Source organism: Rhinoderma darwinii, chromosome 4, assembly GCF_050947455.1.
Source record: "Rhinoderma darwinii isolate aRhiDar2 chromosome 4, aRhiDar2.hap1, whole genome shotgun sequence".
Classification (NCBI taxonomy): domain Eukaryota; kingdom Metazoa; phylum Chordata; class Amphibia; order Anura; family Rhinodermatidae; genus Rhinoderma; species Rhinoderma darwinii.
Window position 1 is genome coordinate 103,651,414 of NC_134690.1, and position 18,869 is coordinate 103,670,282.

Below are 18,869 nucleotides of genomic sequence, written 5' to 3' on the forward strand. Positions count from 1 at the left end.
GTGGCCTCTTTAATTTATTTTCTTTTAATTTATTTTTATGTTAATTACATTATAGAACTTGTAAAATGTAGAAATGCTTTTATACTCGAGTTACATTAAAAAAATTGTGAACAAAAAATTAAATCTCATTGATTGGTAGGGAAAGAAAACATGGCGAGGGGGAAGGAGATGTCGGGAAATAAGTTGGGGGGGGCGCCAATCTGAATCTTTGCCCCGGGTGCTGGAGAGCCTAGCTACTCCTCTGGATACAGGGTCCATGTGTGATACTGTCTGTTGGACCCTAAGCCTACCACATGATAGGGTTAGATACAGGGCCCCAGTAGACAGTATTATTATACAGTATAAGATTACTGTCTGCTGGGGCCCTGTATCTAAGCCTACTATGTGGTAGGCTTAGATACAGGGCCCAGCAGACAGGATCACACATTGGCCATGTATCTAGGCTTACCATTTGGTAGACTTAGATACAGGGCCCATCGGACAGGATGACACGGGCCATGTATCTACGCCTACCATATGATAGGCTTAGATACAGGGCCCAGTACACAGGATCACACCAAGTATACTGTCAGCTACTATAGTAACAGTTTATTACATAGTTTATTACATAGGCCCCAATTACTATAGTAACTGTTTATAGACATGGATCTTCTCCAGTTGTCCACAACCCCCCTAGAGAGGCCTTTGATCGTTGTCTTGGTGAATGGACTGCCTCTGCCAGACCCGATTGTGGCTGTGACCAAACCATTAAGGCTCCAAGTGGGAGCTCTTCATTCCGAGCTCATCTAGTTTTTTGTCCTGTCCAAGGCCGTCAACCCTGTGCTGCTGGGCCTGCCCTGGCTCCGACTACATGCTCCAGTTCTGGACTGGAATTCTGGAGAGGTTCTCCAGTGGGTTCCAAGTGCCTCAACCGCTGCTTGGGGCAGATCCATCCGGCCCAGCCTCCCCAGTCTCAGTCATTGGCAGGATTGCCTTCTCACTATTCACAGTTTGTGGATGTTTTCAGCAAGAAGGAGGCGGAGACGCTGACCCCACACTGGGTATATGCCTACCCTATTAAACTAGTTCCTGACGCATCCCTTCCCCGTGGAAGGGTATAAACTCTCTCCTTGCCAGAGACTGAGGCTATGTCCGTCTATATTAAGGAGAATTTGGAGAGGGGCTTCATACGAAAATCCTCCTCCGGGCCGGGTTTTTCTTCGTCAAAAATAGGGACAGATATCTTCAACCCTGCATCGACTACCGGGTTCGCAACCGGGTCACGGTCAAAAAGAAATATCTGTTGCCACTGATTTCTGTACTTTGTGACCGCATACGAGGAGCCAAGATTTTTTCTAAGCTAGACCTGCGTGGGGCTTACAACCTAATCCGGATTCGCCGGGGTGATGAATGGAAGACGGCATTTAACACCCGAGACAGGCACTATGAATACCTGCTGATGCCCTTCGGTCTATGTAACGCTCCCACGGTCTTACAAGAGTGCGTTAATGACATCTTCCATGACCTCCTCTATGTCTGTGTTGTGGTCTATCTCGATGACATCTTAATTTTTTCTCCAGACCAGACGACTCATCAGAGACATGTCCGTCAAGTTTTGCAGCGTTTAAGGGAGAATTCCCTGTATACCAAGCTGGAGAAGTGCATGTTTGAGAGAAATGCTCTACCCTTCCTGGGCTACATCATCTCGAATCAAGGCCTCAAGATGGATCCTGAGAAGGTAAAGGCCGTCCTGGAATGGCCACGTCCTCAAGGCTTAAGGTCCATACAGAGTTTCCTGGTATTCACCAATTTCTACCAGCAGTTCACTCCAAACTTCATCTCACTGACAGCTCCCATCTCCACCCTCACCAAAAAAGGCATGAACGCCAAGGTGTGGACTCAAGAAGCGGAATCCGAACTTAATAGCCTGAAGAGTGCCTTCACGTCAGCCTCTACCCTACATCATCCTGATGTATCTCGACAGTTTTCTTTGGAGGTGAACGCCGCCTCTGTTGGTGCTGGCACACTTCTGTTCCAGAGAGGTCCCAAGGGCAATGCAGTGGTACGTGGCTATTACTCTAAACTTTTCTCTTTCACAGAGCGCAACTATTCGATTGGGGATCGAGAGTTAATGGCCATCAAATTGGCCCTGGAGGAGTGGAGACATCTACTAGAGGGCGCAGTTCATCCCATCATGATATTTACTGACCACAAGAACCTCACCTATCTCCAGACAGCCCAACGACTGAACCCCTGTCAAGCCAGGTGGTCGCTGTTCTTTGCCCAGTTACGGTTTGAACTCCACTACCGCCCTGCCGACAAGAATGTGAGAGCCGATGCCTTGTCCAGGTCATTCGAGACAGAGGACACCATGGAGTCTCCACAAAATATCATTGATCTGTCCTGCATTATCTCTGTCAACCCTCTGCAAGAAAGAGACATCCCTCCAGGGAGGACTTTTGTGCGCTTGGCAGACAGAAGGAGAATCCTTCACTGTTGACACAGCTCCAAACTGGCACCTCACGTGGGTGCCCGTAAGACCCGAGACCTGATTGCCCATCATTTCTGGTGGCCCACGCTGCCCAAAGAAATCATGGACTTTGTCTCGTCCTGCACGGTGTGCGCGGCTAACAAGGTTGCTCACTCTAAGCCTGCTGACCTACTCCAGCCGCTGCCTGTGTCCAATGCTCCTTGGCAGCATATAGCAATGGACTTTGTCTCGGACCTGCCTCCCTCTGATGGATGCAGTTCGGTCTGGGTAGTGGTGGACCGATTCTCACAGATGGCCCACTTCATTCCGCTGACCGGTCTACCTTCTGCTTCTCGACTGGCCGACCTCTTCATCCACCACATCTTCCGCCGGCATGGCTTACCTCTGCATATCGTGTCGGATCGGGGGGTTCAGTTCACCTTGAAATTTTGGAGAGCCCCCTCTTCTTGGGGCCAGAACGAGAGGGGAACTTCTTAATCAGGGAAGGAGCCTTGAGGTTCTCCTCTGGCTCCCAGGACCACAATCCTTAATGTAAAGCTGTCCTCAAGGAAAATCCGGCTGAAGGTGACGTCGTGCAAATTCGCTCCCAGGTGCCTCGGACCCTTTGAGATCCTCCAGCGGATCAACTAGGTCTCTTGTAAGCTTCGACTACGCTACCCTCAGAATCCCCAACTCCTTTCACGTGTCTCTTCTGAAGCCTGTGGTCCTGAACTGCTACTCTAAGACCCTTAGCCCTGCAGTTGCCCCCAGCGGTTCTGCCGATGTATTCAAGGTCAAGGAGATCTTGGACTTCGAGGATAAGAGGAAAAGCCTTTTACTTGGTGTATTGGAAGGGGTTTGGTCCGGAAGAGTGGTCCTGGGACCCAGAGGAGAACTTCAAGGCTCTTTCCCTGATTAAGAAGTTCCCTTCTTGTTCTGGCCCCAAGAAGAGGGGGCTTAAGAGGGGGGATACTGCAATGTCCGCAGTCGCAGACCGCGACTCCTATCATCCTGCAGACTTCTTCCTCCCCAAGTCCCGCAGTGACCACTATTGTGCCCGCTTGAGCTCATTCCCGGCCTTAATGGGCAAGAGCACACACACATGTTTTAGATTGACTGATTCCTTCATTCCCTGAGCTTTCTTGTGTTTACCCGTGTTAGTCTTTGCAAATGGTACCTTACTGTTTTCCAGTTCCCAGTGTTCCCTGCTACCTGTATCCTGTATCCCGTGCTACCTCATTCCTGTGTTGTAGAGAGTTGGAGTCGTGTTGTGTCGTATACTACGCCTGCTGTGTTTCACCGCGCCTGGTGTCTGCCTGCTGCCAAGGTCCCATCCGAGCCTACCATCGCTTCTATCTGTATTGCCACAGGTACCCTTATTCGAACTATTGACTTTGCCTTGGTATCCTGTTTGGCCAGCTCATGTCCCGCTACGGCGGTATGGCCCAGTGGGTCCACACACCCACCGTGACATCTACCCAATGAAATGGGATTTATGTTTTAATATGTTCTTTCAGATTTTTTGTAATATTAAAAGGTCAAATTTGTCATTTTCCTTTGTTTAATTTATACCATGACACCTGGGAATAGATATTAATAATTATTTTAATACTTTGAAGAGAGTTGTAAATATCAGTGCAGGAGATAATGATATCGTCTGAATACAGGGTGACTAGGTTGTGTCTGGCCGATCTTTATGCCACTAATATTTGGGTCCTTTTTAAGGCGTACACTAGAGGTTCCACCACCAAATTAAAAATTAAGGCAGACAACGGGCAACCCTGTCTTGTTCCATTTGATATATAGAACAGTTCTGAGAGAAAACTATTGTATAATACCTTAGAGCTTGGAGACAAATACAAAACCTTCACTGCGTTGATAAACTAGCCTGTAAATCCATAGCTTCCCATGGCTTCCCATAGAAAGCCCCAGTGTACCCTATCAAATGCTGTTTAAGCATCTAGTGACAGGAGCACACTGGGGCCATTCATATTTTCCATAAAATCTATCAATCCATGTACTCTTTTACAGGCATCCCTTGTTTGTCTCCGAGGTATAAAACCCATTTGGTCTTCCGAAATCAAAAATTTAATATTTTCCTTCATACGTGCTGCTAAAATGCTGGCAAATGTCTCCATTTAATAATGAAATTGGCCTAAAATCAGCCGGACTATTTCCTAATTTACCTTCTTTAGGGATCGGAATAATTATTCCTTCCAACATTTCTCTAGGAAAGGAGTTACCTTTAAATGCCATATTGAATATCCTAGTTAAAGAGGCTCTGTCACCACATTATAAGTGGCCTATATTGTACATAATGTGATCGGCGCTGTAATGTAGATTACAGCAGTGTTTTTTATTTAGAAAAACTATCAATTTTGACGTAGTTACGACCTATTTTCGATTTATGCTAATCACTTTCTTAATAGACAACTGGGCGTGTTTTTACTTTTTGACCAAGTGGGCGTTGTGAAGAGAATTTGTTTGACGCCGACCAAACTAATTTACAGCGTGATCTCGCGAGATTAGACTTGCTGTGCTGCAAGTCCCGCACAAACATTAACAAAGTGTCGGGATTGTGAATAGACATCGCGTCCTGGCTGGAAGTGACGTCTATTAACTCTCAAGACACTTCAGTAACGTTAATGTGTGAGTAAGTGACGTAACATCGTGTTCTAGCAAGATCACTATGTGCTGAATACATGAATGGAGAGAAGTGTATGACGCTGATTGGTCACTGATTGGTCAGCGTCATACACTTCTCTTCACAACGCCCACTTGGTCAAAAAGTAAAAACACGCTCAGTTGTCTATTAAGAAAGTCATTAGCATAAATCTAAAATAGTTCATAACTCCATCAAAATTTATCCTTTTTCTAAATAAAAAACACTGTTGTTATCTACATTACAGCGCCAATCACATTATGTAGAAGATAGGCCACTTATAATGTGGTGACAGAGCCTCTTTAAGTATGGAGATAGAATATCTCTAAAGGTCATGTAATATTAATTTAGTCATCAGAACTTGATCCCTTCATTCAGCAGTATCCCCCACACTCCTTGCTCCCTAAGGTAATGCACTTTATGTCTGTCATACACGGATACTGGCTGGTGACCGGCTTATGCAGCTCTATGTGTACTACCCCATGTGTATAAAAGATGACTGGACCATTGTACTGAACAAACACTTTTTTACATTTTGTGTCTCCCCTATTTCCTCATAGATTGTAAGCTCTTGCAAGCAGGATCCTCACTCCTTTTTTTGAATTGTAAATTAGTTTTGTCACTATGTAATGTCTGATATTGTCTGTACATGTTCCCTCTGAATTGTAAAGTGCTATGGCTTTATTTTCATGCCGGTGCCAATGATACATACAGTGACACGTACACTCAGTTCTTTCCAATATGGCAGGCAAACACATGACTCAGGCTGGCTTGATAGCGACTGGCTTACTTTAATTCTTTGTTGCAGACAGGGCCAAGAGCCCCCCTCCCTGAAGCAAGGGATGGTCTGGCAATAAGGCCCAGTAGGCCGTAAAATGGCTGGCTGCTCATGTGCTGTTCATGGGCCGACTGCTTCCTCGCACACAATGGGCACATTCCTGCCTCAACCCTCCACTTGTATTTCAAGATCTTTTTATGGCGCCATCCCCAGCGCCATAAAACTGTTAGAAAATCAAGAAATATAAATATTAGAGCAATTGTCACAATTCTAAGCTCATACAAGACTAAACTGAGTCCTGCATCTCAATAATAAAAGACAATAAACATTAATGATATTCATCTCGGAGCTAAAATAAACAAAGACCAAACAGTCATATGTGCATTGTTTGTTCTGGTGATACAGAAATTAATTGTTAACACCATATGCAGTACCTGTCTGACATACCCCAATAAGTCCCAATTGCTTTTCCTCTGCTTCGGCATCTCTTTCCTTAGGAGAGCACACTCTCCTCCACCTGAGCTACGGGAAACAGTGTAGGCTCCATACAGATCTTCAAGTTTTCAAGCCACGTTATCTATCTTTTCAAAAAAAGTGCAAAAATACACACTTGGTGGGAGCTGGTTAGAAGTGTCATGGAAATCCATCGCTCAAAATATATTAGACTGAAATTTATACGAGTCCCAACAGACTCTCAAGGCCAGACTCCATTAGTCAGTATCCTAATTAGGATATTTCACCGATATATATCGAGAGAGGAGAAGAAAACACACAGACACGCTGATAATGCTCAAAATGCTCCTCTGAAGGATTTATTACCAAACTCAAACTGTTAAACTGAAATTCAGAAGGGGTGTATGCTTGAGGTAAACCAATCAGAGACAATGTAACAATATTTGTTATTCAGTAAAAAGCATACAATAAAATACATCATTATAATTCTTCACACATTATGTTTACAGGTTTCTTATCTCTCTTTTGGACAGAATGTCCTCGTGGAGATGGGGGGAGACCTTCCCTCACGCATACTTGTCATCCTCCCATCTCACTCCCTGTCCATCTTCGCATGGGAACCAAGGTCAAAGATAAAACATACGAAATCAACATTACTTGTATTAAAGGAACAATGACTTTCCTATTCACTACAAAAGAACCAAGATGGGAACTCCAGACAAGATGGCTGCTGCACGAAACTAAATCATTTAAACATTATCATCACTTTCACATAATACATATCTTAGTAATTCGGCATCCTGCTTGATAATTCACAATGTAATTTCATACAGAGAATATAAGCAAATAAATCATCCTTCACAGAAGTAAACCAAAATTTATTGTAAAAACGAGAATTTTTTTTTAATAGCGTATTAGCTTGATACAACAAGCTTACAATGCTTAGGAGAATGTCTGACCAGTTTTGTCCATTACGACTTTAGCAGAAGCATAATTCTGGTGGCACAGCTTTCCAATAAGAACTGGGATTGAAAATCAAATGTTACAATATGTAAAAATCCAGCAAATAAATACATAATTTAAAATATTTTAAAATACAGCAATTGAGATCCAGTTCCAGGTTTAACCCTCTTGGTGCCTTTGTATTTAGCGCATAAATTAATTATGTGTCTTATAAGGACAATGTTTTTATCACAAAAGAAAATAGTAGTGGCATCATCCGACTCCAAAAAGTTTCTTTAATGTGCCAAAAATGTTTTTTGGCACGTCCCCAACTTTTCAGTTACCTTCTATTACCTAAATCTATATTTACGTTCTATTTTCTAATTCTATACCTATGCGCATACATAAGTGTAAAAGGGGCTGATGTAATGGCGTTCTTCCCTATTGGCTAGTGTAATAGCGGGTTTCACCGGCTAGTGTCGCCCACTATTATTGCCTCCTTTATATCAGGGTCACTAGGGTTATGCCTAGTTCCCCTACCTTTTTCTTATACTGACGTCAATCCAATTGCTTTGCTACTAAGTAAGGGAATACAACTGTATAGTAAATAAAAGGTAATATTTATTATTACAAACAGTAATGACACTTAGATATAAAATACACCAAACACTGTAAATAATCACAGTATAGTATCAGTGTATCCCAATACACATAATAACTTAATATGTATTGAATACACTAACACTATACGTGGTACAGTATAAACAAGGTATCACAATTTATACCACCACTCACTTACCTAAACATACATATATACGTTGCGTTATAATACATACACACTCACTCTTTCTGACCCACTCCCTCCTAAATATAACTGTTCCTGTACACTAATGGTTAACTAGAGATGTGGCTAGGGATGTAAATGCAGGTCAGCAAGGGTTAACCAGGGATGTGCAGGTAGGTAAACGGTTAACGAGGGCAAGTGCATGTAGGTAAAGGGGTATTCCAGGGGATATACCTAGTGTTGTACAGGCAGGTGGAAAAGGGTTAACTCAGGGGCAGTGTAGGTAAGGTGTATGCTCGTTGTGTAGGGGGAGGTAAGGGTTAAACCAGGGGAAAATGCTTGTTGTGTAGGGGGAGGTAAGGGTTAACTCAGGGAAAGAGGTGACAGGGAAAGAGAGGGTTAAGTGTAGCTGTGGCATGACTTAGATACTTAGCGTTGGTGGAGTCGGGGAGCAGGAGTGATGAGGAGCCGGAGGCAGGAGCAGGAGACAGGAGCAGTAGAGCCGGTCTTGGTGGTGAGCAATGAGCCGGCGTTGGTGGAGGGAGGCAGGGCCCAGCTCCTGAGCATACCGGCGCAGAGCTATTTAGACCCTGCTGGTACGCTTGTAGAGGGGGCGAGTGACGCTCATCCCCGGCTAAGATGGGTCTGCGCGGTGATATGAGATAGGAGATCAAAGCAGTGTCTCCTGTCTCCATCGGTTTTATCCAATTATCGAATTATCCTGCTGTTTGTCTAATGTCTATTCGTGACCAGGACTGTGTCTCTACAGCCCTGGCTCATGTGACATATATATATATTAATAGTTCCAAAAATCAGGCAGCACTCCAGGGATGTAGCAAAGTAGAAAAAGTGCTTTAATCCATCAGTCAAATGCAACGTTTCAGCTCTAGAATAGAGCCTTTCTCTGGTCTGGCAGAGGCAGTGCATTCCCCGAGACAACGATCAAAGGTCTCTCCAGGGGGGTTGTGGGCAGCTTGAGAAAGGCTCTATTGTAGAGCTGAAACGTTGCATTTGACTGATGGATTAAAGCGCTTTTTCTATTTTGCTACATCCCTGGAACGCTGCCTGATTTTTGGAACTATACATTTGGGTGATTTTGGTCGTGTTCCTGGCGGGCTTGCAACCTCATCATTACGACTTCTGGGCTGTGCGGCTGACATTTTTTGTTTTATTATATATATTAATAGGGGACATTTCCCTTTACAATAAGTAATACAGGAATGAAAGGTAGTGTAAAATATCTATCTATCTATCTATCTACAATGAAAAACAGAGAAAGCAGCACAGCTACAGCGGTGGGTGCAAACCTCCTGGGTTGAGGCTAAGAACCCTTGTCAATACAAAAATTCAAATGCAGAGACAGCACTCCAAGGAAATTGTTGAGAAAAGTTGATGTGCTTTATTCACCCCACCGGCAGGCAACGTTTGGATCCGTCTCAATGGGATCTTTGTCAAGCAATGACTGACAATCTAAGCTGGGTTTATATAGCCCAGTATAGTGGTATAATTAGTGAATTAGCATAAGCTCAGGATAAGTGAACAGGTGATACAAATAAAGTAATCAAAACTTTAGTTTAACATCTAAAGTGCATGGAGGGCGTCTACGCAGAGAGCCCTTTAATAAACAATATGTGCATTGGTGATGTGGAGAAAACATGTTATACTCATTGGTAATGTGATAGATGTACATAAAAACACACAGTGGGGGGAAGACAATACTCACCGCTGGACAACACTATTAAGAAAAAGACTCGCTACATCGCGTCCCCGGCTCACGTATACGCATGCACGCACGTGATGCATAAGGGGAGGAGATGGGCGCTGACAGTACAAGCGTACTGCGCATTCGCACCATTCGCATGATGATTCAGTACGGCAAGGTGAAGTAAAGGAACAATAGAACCAAATAGCAGCTGATAACAGGACCATGTAAGTAATTATAAATATGATGAATATTGGAATAATAAATAATAAAGTAAATGAATATGTAATAGTACTTATGTTGCAATAGAGGACAATGGCGACATCTAGTGGTGAAAAAGGGGATAGGGCTAATACATATACAACTAGATCGCTTGAGTCCTGTAGAAAAAGCAAGTGGGGGAAACCCAAAGGAAGTCCAAATAGTTTGTTTGAAACCAAAGTCCAATGTCGCAGAACACAACCCGTCGCAGGGATCCCACGTGATGGGTTACTCTCCTTGGAGTATAAAGTGAAAGAGGGATTACTCGCCCGTGTGTACACAAGCGGGCATCACAAAGCCCTGGAATTCTAGAGTGATGGTAACGGCAATGTTGTGGAGGCACTTCCAATACAAGATGTAAAAGCACAGAGACATCAAGTGTATATAATATATATTTATTAATGAGTCGCCATAAATATGAATATTATTACAAACATAATTGCAACACAAAATGACGGTCCTGGTATAGCATAAATTGGTATAAAGTATAGAGTACAGTTGCCAAACTGAAAGGAAAACATAATTTTGACATGTGTCCAACGGAGGTGAAGGTCAGTCTTCCGGATACAGATAGGGAAATTGGATCCCTAGATAAACAGAAAATATGATTCAGTAGAAAATGACAATAATTAAAAACAATGAAAAAAATGGCAGTACTTGTCTAAATCTAAAGAGAGCATAAGGAGGAATGCACACCAAGTGGACCAACGGGGAGACCTCAACGTAAAACTGCACCACCCACCTTAAAATCTATATTGAGGCCATAGGGTCTAAGGGTATTTAACCTAAATATCCATTCGAGCTCCCTTCTCTTTAGTAATGCCACTCTGTCCCCACCTCGACGCAAGGGTGGGATGTGGTCAATGATCCTGAACTTGAGCTGTTTCTCAGTATGATTCATTTCTGTGAAATGTTTGGAAATGGGTAAGTCTAATCTTTTATTTCTGATAGTGAAGCGATGATTGTTTAGTTGCACTTTTAGTTCCAAAATGGTCTCTCCAATATACCATAGTCCACAAGGGCACTCAAGTAAATAAATCACATAGGAGGAGTTACAGGTGAGATAGTGTTTAATTTGAGTTGTCTGATCAGTAATGGGATGTTTAAAGGAACGGCCCTTAATCATATAGTGACAGTTCACACAGGATAAGCAGGGATAGAAACCCATGTTGCCTGTTAGGAACCGTTTTCCTGTCTTTTTGTCTGTCGGTTCAAAGGCTGCCCGTACTAATTTGTCTTTGAGATTGGCTGAGCGTCTATAGGAAAACAGTGGAGGGATGTCAAATTCAGGTACGTGTCTGAGACTGCTGTGGAGAATGGGCCAATGTCTCCTAATGATGTTGGTGACCTTGTTGCTCTGTTCCGTATATGTAGATATAAACGGAACACTGGCTACTTTTTTTGTTGCATCAGTAGTTGTGTTGTCAGAGAGAAGTGTTTACCTGGGGATAGCAGTGGTTCTGTTCATGTTAGTTTCCACAACGGATTTAGGGTAACCACTTTGCCTGACTTTACTACCCATCTCAATGAGTCTGCATGTTGCAGTTGAATGGTCAGTGACTATTCTCTTCACCCTGAAGGGTTGGCTATAGGGTAGGGAACGTATCATACCCCGTGGGTAACTGCTGTCAAATCTTAGAAAATTATTGACGTCTGTGGTCTTAACAAACAGGTCCGTGAACAAGTGATTGTCCAATATGGAAACCTTAGTGTCAAGGAAGGTAATGGAAGTGGATTAGTGTACCAATGTAAATCTTACACTTGGGTCTACTGTTTTGAGAAACATGTGGAAAATTGATAACTTCTCAGTGGAACCTGTCCAAATCAGAAAAATGTCGTCAATGTAACGTCACCAGTGTAAGACTTTGGAAAAATGTGGAGAATGGTAAATAAATGATTTTTCTTCATGTGGGTGCTATATTCGAACCCATGGCTGTCCCCTGCTGTTGTAGAAAACATCCTGAAAATGAAGTAGTTGTACCGCAAAATAATGTTAAGGAGAGAGAGCATGAATCCTCTGCATTTCTCTGAAAAAATGCTGTTCTGTAAACATTGATCGATGGCATTGAAGCCCCTCTGATGCTCAATGGATGTATAAAGACTGTGGGGACACTCACCTGTTGTATTTTAAGCAGGAAGTCACTTATGTCTCTAATGTATGACAGAGCTTTTGAAATAGACACTCCGAGATATCTGTACAGTAAGATAGCCACATTGGAAAGATGGAACCAATGCCCGAGACTATAGGACGTCCAGGTGGATGCACAAGGGTTTTATGTATTTTAGGTAGAATGTAAAGAGTGGGGGTCACAGGGTGTTCTATGATCAAAAATTTCTTAATTAATTCATCAATCAAGCCTTCAGAGATAGCATTTCCGATCACTATTTCAAATTTTTTAAGGATCTCAATTGTAGGGTCGTTATCGACCTTCTTGTAGATAATATTATCCTGTAACTGCCTCATAATTTCAGTTACATAGTCGCAGGTATTTAGGAGAACTATGGCTCCCCGTTTGTCGGCTGGCTTGATAATTATATCCTTATTTTTAACCAATTCAGATAAAGTCACAATCTCACTACTAGTCATATTTGAGTGTTGTAGACGTGCTGTCTTACTCTCATCTCTCAGTCTCACTATATCTAGCTTGACTGCAGTGATGAACGTGTCAATAGCTGGTGGACAGCTAAAGGGAACAAAATCACTCTTCAAAGATAGGCCACAATTCTTAAGGGTTAATTCAGCATGGTTACTCACAGTAGTACAATCTTTACTAAATTGTCCCTCTGAAAAGAAAGTTTTCAGTTTGATGGAACGCAAAAATTTATGCAAATCAACCTCTAGGTCAAACCAATTAGCCTTTGTACTAGGGCAAAACGAGAGGCCCTTATTCAAAAGCCTCTCCTGTTCTAATGTCAAGACTTGTGGTGATGAAATATTTACCACTAAGTTTGGGGTTGACTGACGTCCTTGGTCCTCAGTGTCGCCTGGCAGGGGGTCAATACTCATTGTAACTTCGGTGGTTTGGACTTCACTGGCGTGGTGTTGTCTTCTGCCACCTCTTCTGGGTGCGTGGTTTGTATGTACACGTGGCAAATCGTTTTTGAAAGAAAATTTTGAGCTACGGTATGTAGAACCAGTATAAAGGACACACGGTTGGTTAACCCCTTAATGACCAGCCTATTTTAAACCTTAATGACCAAGCTATTTTTTAAGTTTTTCCATTGTCGCATTCCAAGAGCTCTAACTTTTTTATTTTTGCGTCGACATAGCTGTATAAGGTCTTGTTTTTTGTGGGACAAGTTGTATGTTTTAATAGCACCATTTTGAGGTACATATTATTTATTGATTAACTTTTATTAACTTTTTTTGGGGGGGGAATAGAAAAAAATCTGAAATTCCGCCACTCTTTTTTGTGTCCTAAATCTACGCCATTTACCGTGTGGTATAAATAACACAATAACTTTATTCTGCGGGTTGTTACGATTGCAACGATACCAAATTTGTATCGTTTTTGTATGTTTTACTACTTTTACACAGTAAAAACGCTTTTTTTTTCAAAATGATTTGTTTTTGTGTCTCCATTTTTGAAGAGCCGTAATGTTTTTATTTTTTCGCGGATGCAGTTGTATGAGGGCTTTTTTTTTTTGCGGGACGACTTGTAGTTTTTATTGGTACCATTTTGGAGTAGATGCGACTTTTGATCACTTTTTAATCACATTTTCTTAATGTCAGGATTCACAGAAAACAGCAATTTTTCCAACGTTTTTCACCGTGCGGGTTAAGTAATGTAATAGCTTTATAGTCGGGGTTGTTCCGGACGCGGCAATACCAAATATGTGTAACTTTTTAACTTTATTTTGTATTTTCAATAGTAAAGCATTTTCTAAGGGGAAAAAGTGGGTTTTTCATTTTTTTTTTCACATTTCTTTATTCATTCTTTATTAAACTTTTTTTTAAACTTTTTAACTAGTCCCACTAGGGGACTATAATATGCGATTCTGCGATAGCTATTATAATACACTGCAATACTTCTGTATTGCAGTGTATTACTGCCTGTCCGTTTAAAACGGACAGGCATTTGCTAGGTCATGCCTGCGGCCTGATCTAGCAGGCATTCATTACAGGCAGACCTGGGGGCCTTTATTAGGCCCCCGGCTGCCTTCGGAGACACTAACACTCGGCGATCTTATCGCCGGGTGTCAGTTGGATGAGAGGGAGCTCCCTCCCTCTCTCCAAAACCACTCAGATGCGGTGCACGCTATTGAGCACCGCATCTGAGGGGTTAAACGGGTGAGATCGATACTAATATCGATCTCACACGGCAGAGCAGGGACGCCCCCTGCCTCTGGCAGCTGAGAGCAGGGAGATTTGACAGCTCCCTGCTCTGTTTACTTATTCCAACGCCGCAACGTAAAAAGTCTAAGGCCCGTTAGTGACCGACGTAAAAACACTATGGGCCGGTCACTAACGGGTTAATACTTGGCTTAGTCTTTCTCCTAGTCCAGTCATCACGTTGATCAACCCTCCTAGTCTCAGCTTGCCAGTTATAGACATAGCCTTTTCCATAATCCTTGGCATCCCTTTGCCATTTATGTCTTTTGGCATAAATGGATAGATCTATCTATATAGCTATCTATCTCATATCTAATTCATATCTATCTATTTATCTATCTTACTTCTTCAGCTTGCCAAATTTTTTAATTAAAAGAGGACTAGATTAACCTATAAAGTTTAGTGTAGACGCACAACTTCTGTACCGTAGGATCCAGCAATTGGACAGTTTCTTTAATATTTCGGGTCTTGAGTAAATCTCTAAGAGCACATATTACCAAAACCCAAAATAATTATTATTTCTTACGCTAAATCATCAATAGAATCTTTAAAAAAAAGTATGTCCTTGAAGAATTGATGGGCAAACCCATTGCACTCACAGGAGATGGTCAGTTTGAGTCCCCCGATTACTGTACAAAATATTGAAGTCACACATTCATGGAATGTCGTACAAAAAACATATTTAAATTTCAAATTGAACAATTATTGTCAAATATATTTTCTGTGGATCAGATTTATTTCAGACAGTTTATATGTTTGTGAGAAAAAGACCAAATAAGGACTTCTAACGGCGCTGCTATAATGAAGTTTTAAAATCAAGGTATATAAATAAATAATAAATGTTTTATTGGTAGGTAGGCTACGCGTTACGACATCGAACTGATGTCTTGCATTTTTTCTTTTTTTTCTTTTTCTTTTTCTCCCTTACAGTTTATATGTTTGTATCATGTACACAGACATGTAAGCATTCTAAGGCCTTGTTCACACTGAGTTTTTTTGCAGGCGGAAAAATCTGCCTCAAAATTCCTTCAGAAATTTTGAGGAAGATTTCTACCTGCCTGGACGCTCTTTGCGGCGTTTTTTTGCAGCGTTTTTCGTAGTGTTTTTCTGCTGCATCTATTGAGCGCCGTGGGCAAAAAAAACGCTGCGAAAACAGCTTTCTCTGCCTCCCATTGATGTCAAAGGGAGGTCAGAGACAGAAACGCCTGAAGAAAGGGCATGTCGCTTCTTTTTCCCACGAGCAGTTTTTACCGCTCGCGGGAAAAAACGCCTCTGCTTCCCATTGAAATCAATGAAAGGCAATTGCGAGCTTTTTTTGGCGCTGTTTCGATGCGGTTTCCAAATCAAAAACAGTGGCAAAATACTCTGTCTGAACTGCCCCTAACAGTCATTAAGGAACAGTAAAAAATTAATTTAATGACTGGCACTGTGCCAAATCTATAGGTGCTAAAATCAATATTGCCAGTAAAATAAAGAAGCTGTGAAATTATAGCAAGCTGATTGGCTGTCACCAAGAACCACCTCTGCCCATATGATTGATATGCAGCTTTACGCAGTATCCTTTGAAATATAATGGTATTGCGCACAGTAACAATGGAAGTCCACTTTTTTTCATACAGCGAGAATAAATGGCCAAATGTTATGATCTACCTAGGATAGGCTACATAGAACTTATCAATGTGAACTAAGAAAATTAAGACATGCTTTTTTAGGTCATAGAAGATGCTACAGGATGCCTAAACAGTATATGACCTTGTTTTATATGATCTCATCATATATGTTTATACATATATATCGATAGATAGATAGATAGATAGATAGATAGATAGATAGATAGATAGATAGATAGATAGATAGATAGATAGATAGATAGATAGATAGATAGATAGATAGATAGATAGATAGATATGGGATAGATAGATAGATAGATAGATAGATAGATAGATAGATAGATAGATAGATAGATAGATAGATAGATAGATAGATAGATAGATAGATAGATAGATAGATAGATGATAGATAGATAGATAGATAGATAGATAGATAGATAGATAGATAGATAGATAGATAGATAGATAGATAGATAGATCCAGTTGCATCATAGGGTAGGTTCACAGGATGCTTTTACCTTACGCCTGAGACATATGTTGTAGACAAAGAAAAATACCAGTTAAAGAAACATCATGAATCGTATGTACGCTTTCATAATATGATGCATATAATGCCGGTGCCAAACTGCTGCCTACCTGCAACCACCGGGATCGGAGGTGACTCCGATCCTGGCCATTTTGTCCCTCAGATGCTGCAGTCAATAGAGACTGTGGCATCTGAGCAGTTAGACAGATGGATGGGGCTCCCTCTGTCCCCTAATTGCCCTCACATCTAAATCGCAGGGTGCTGATTGGTTGCCATGGCAGCTGGAGGTCTATTGAAGGCCTCCAGGTCTGCCCTCTGTGATCTGGCAGGGCTTAATAGTAAAGTACAGATAAAGGAAATACACTGCAATACATAAGTATTGCAGTGGACTGCATGCGCTATCCATAGATCGCATGCTTAAGTTCCCTAAGGGAAAGTAAAAAAACTTTTACAAATTTTAAAAAAAAATCCAAAGAATGAACTAAACGTTAAATGTTTTTACAAAATTATGTAAGTAATAAAAAAAGTTAACATAATTAGTATCACCATGTCTGTAATTGTCCGAGCTATTAAAATATTACGTTATTTAACTCGCTCGTTAAAAGGCATAAGAAAAAAAATAATAACAATGCAAGCATTGCTGTTTTTTTGGTTACCTAGCTTAAAAAAAACAACCAGATAGAATAAAAAGTTGCATGTACCCTAAAACGGTTCCAATAAAAGCTACATCTCGCCCCGCAAATAACAAGCCCTAACACCACTCAATTAACAGATAAATAAAAAAGTTATGTTTCTTTGTAAAAGTGGTAAACGATAAAAAAAAGTATATACATTTGGTATCACTGTAATTGTATTGGCCCACAGAATAATGTTAATGTGTCGATTTTACAATGCGGTGAAAGCCATAAAAACAAAACCCATGAAACAGTGGATAAATACCTATCTTTTCCCATTCCGTCCCACAAATAATTTTTTTTCATTTCGCAGTAAATGTTATGGTACCTTAAATGGTGCCACTAAAAACGACAAGATAAGCACTTATATGGCTATGTTAACAGAAAGATATAAAAATTATGGTTCTTGGAATGCGACAATGGAAAAACTGACAGATTGACAGCGTCCATTACTAAGACGGGGCTTAGTGTTAGCCGGTGAAAAGGCAAACACTAACCCCCATTATTACCCCGGTACCCACCGCCACCAGGGGTGCCAGGAAGAGCCGGGTACGATCCAGTACCCGATCATCTCTAGTGATGGTCGGGCACTGGGGTGACCGCAGGCTGGTATTATCAGGCTGGGAAAGGCCAAAAACAGTGTCCCTTCCCACCCTGGTAATGCTAGCCTGCTGCTGCTGTGTTGTATTTGGCTGGTTATGAAAAATGGGGGGGCCCCACGTCATTTTTTAAAAATAAATAATTGGACAGCACGATGTGGGGTTCCCCCATTTTTATAACCAGATACAACATAGCAGCAGCAGCCTAGCATTACCAGGGTGGGGAGGGTGACAGTGCTCCTCTGTCACTACAGATGGTCGGGTACTAGATCATAACCGGGTCTTCCTATAATGTGTGCTACTGTCTGTTAAGCCACTGTATCTAATCTTATCCATAGCTTTAGGGTCGTAGTGCTATAGATATGCTATCTCATATATATATATATATATATATATATATATATATTCACATATTCATACACGTACACATATTTTTTTTTGAGGGGGGGCACATATGTATTGGGGCTATTCCCCCTGATGTTTTAAGTCCTTAGTGACGCCTCGGCTGCTAGTGCTGCATTGTTGGATCACTTAGGAGACCCAGCGATGCAACTGAAAGCTGCGGGTCATCGGCCCTGAGAAGTTTGGGGGGTGGGGCCAAGAAGAACCTTTGCATCGGGGCCCATGAGCCTTTAGCTACGCCCCTGACTGAAACTCATACATCTTTTCTTGCCTCCAATATTCTTTTTTCCTGGCTATACAAACATTGACCTTACTTGACCAAGGCAGAGATTTCTGTAGTTTATAGTTCTGATTTTTTGACTCTTTTAAGGTATTGCTAAATAATGGAATCTCTCTTGCAAAACATTAGAATGATTAACACGTTTAACCTTGAGGTCAGGTTAGGTTTGCTGATAATATCAGCTACCTGATAAATACTTTTTTACTTTTTACAAAGACATATAGATTATAAAATGTATTTCTTATTAGTATATGATTAAAAACTATTTTTGACTGATAGTTTCTTCATTTCAATATTTTTCAAGCAGAAAATTGTTGCTTATGTCCAGACGCTGGTTCCTTGTCTATTTGTAAAAGTGAGAAAATAATAGAGAAATGTAAATACGTCTCTAATACCCCAGAAAAAGTCAGAAGT